The following is a 2,500-nucleotide window of genomic DNA, read 5'->3' as shown; positions in this document are numbered from 1 at the left end:
TGCTCGCCCTCTCTCGGGCTCGATCCATTCAGTTTCGCACAAACAAGAGCTCTGCCGGCCGCCTGCAGCGGTGCCTAAAACCCGGGCATAACAATGCGACCGTTCTGCTAGGCCGACAAGCGCTCAAGCCAGACGCTCGATCGAACGCCCCCTACATATTAGTCGAGACAACGGCTCGCTCATTAGCATCGCGTTTGTACTTTAACTTTTTTCGGCTCGGCTTCTTTCGACGCCGATGCCGGCGACGCAGCACTCTCTCGCCCGCCAGCCACCGAGAAAAGGGTGCGCTCCGACCGGCCCCGCACCGCTCTTTCTTGGCTCATTCGAAATTACTGTCTTTCGCTCTGACATGCCTTACCTAGGGTTAGGTTAGTATGCTTGCACGTTTGTACTTTAACTTTTTTCGGCTCGGCTTCTTTCGACGCCGATGCCGGCGACGCAGCACTCTCTCGCCCGCCAGCCACCGAGAAAAGGGTGCGCTCCGACCGGCCCCGCACCGCTCTTTCATGGCTCATTCGAGTTTACTGTCTTTCGCTCTGACATGCCTTACCTAGGGTTAGGTTAGTATGCTTGCACGTTTGTACTTTAACTTTTTTTGGCTCGGCTTCTTTCGACGCCGATGCCGGCGACGCAGCACTCTCTCGCCCGCCAGCCACCGAGAAAAGGGTGCGCTCCGACCGGCCCCGCACCGCTCTTTCTTGGCTCATTCGAAATTACTGTCTTTCGCTCTGACATGCCTTACCTAGGGTTAGGTTAGTATGCTTGCACGTTTGTACTTTAACTTTTTCGGCTCGGCTTCTTTCGACGCCGATGCCGGCGACGCAGCACTCTCTCGCCCGCCAGCCACCGAGAAAAGGGTGCGCTCCGACCGGCCCCGCACCGCTCTTTCTTGGCTCATTCGAGTTTACTGTCTTTCGCTCTGACATGCCTTACCTAGGGTTAGGTTAGTATGCTTGCACGTTTGTACTTTAACTTTTTTCGGCTCGGCTTCTTTCGACGCCGATGCCGGCGACGCAGCACTCTCTCGCCCGCCAGCCACCGAGAAAAGGGTGCGCTCCGACCGGCCCCGCACCGCTCTTTCTTGGCTCATTCGAAATTACTGTCTTTCGCTCTGACATGCCTTACCTAGGGCTAGGTTAGTATGCTTGCACGTTTGTACTTTAACTTTTTTCGGCTCGGCTTCTTTCGACGCCGATGCCGGCGACGCAGCACTCTCTCGCCCGCCAGCCACCGAGAAAAGGGTGCGCTCCGACCGGCCCCGCACCGCTCTTTCTTGGCTCATTCGAGTTTACTGTCTTTCGCTCTGACATGCCTTACCTAGGGTTAGGTTAGTATGCTTGCACGTTTGTACTTTAACTTTTTTTGGCTCGGCTTCTTTCGACGCCGATGCCGGCGACGCAGCACTCTCTCGCCCGCCAGCCACCGAAAAAAGGGTGCGCTCCGACCGGCCCCGCACCGCTCTTTCTTGGCTCATTCGAGTTTACTGTCTTTCGCTCTGACATGCCTTACCTAGGGTTAGGTTAGTATGCTTGCACGTTTGTACTTTAACTTTTTTCGGCTCGGCTTCTTTCGACGCCGATGCCGGCGACGCAGCACTCTCTCGCCCGCCAGCCACCGAGAAAAGGGTGCGCTCCGACCGGCCCCGCATCGCTCTTTCTTGGCTCATTCGAAATTACTGTCTTTCGCTCTGACATGCCTTACCTAGGGTTAGGTTAGTATGCTTGCACGTTTGTACTTTAACTTTTTTCGGCTCGGCTTCTTTCGACGCCGATGCCGGCGACGCAGCACTCTCTCGCCCGCCAGCCACCGAGAAAAGGGTGCGCTCCGACCGGCCCCGCACCGCTCTTTCTTGGCTCATTCGAAATTACTGTCTTTCGCTCTGACATGCCTTACCTAGGGTTAGGTTAGTATGCTTGCACGTTTGTACTTTAAAACTTTTTTCGGCTCGGCTTCTTTCGACGCCGATGCCGGCGACGCAGCACTCTCTCGCCCGCCAGCCACCGAGAAAAGGGTGCGCTCCGACCGGCCCCGCACCGCTCTTTCTTGGCTCATTCGAGTTTACTGTCTTTCGCTCTGACATGCCTTACCTAGGGTTAGGTTAGTATGCTTGCACGTTTGTACTTTAACTTTTTTCGGCTCGGCTTCTTTCGACGCCGATGCCGGCGACGCAGCACTCTCTCGCCCGCCAGCCACCGAGAAAAGGGTGCGCTCCGACCGGCCCCGCACCGCTCTTTCTTGGCTCATTCGAAATTACTGTCTTTCGCTCTGACATGCCTTACCTAGGGTTAGGTTAGTATGCTTGCACGTTTGTACTTTAACTTTTTTCGGCTCGGCTTCTTTCGACGCCGATGCCGGCGACGCAGCACTCTCTCGCCCGCCAGCCACCGAGAAAAGGGTGCGCTCCGACCGGCCCCGCACCGCTCTTTCTTGGCTCATTCGAAATTACTGTCTTTCGCTCTGACATGCCTTACCTAGGGTTAGGTTAGTATGCTTGCACGTT

Source organism: Styela clava, chromosome 5 (genome assembly GCF_964204865.1).
Source record: "Styela clava chromosome 5, kaStyClav1.hap1.2, whole genome shotgun sequence".
Taxonomy (NCBI): domain Eukaryota; kingdom Metazoa; phylum Chordata; class Ascidiacea; order Stolidobranchia; family Styelidae; genus Styela; species Styela clava.
This window is presented reverse-complemented; position numbering follows the sequence as displayed.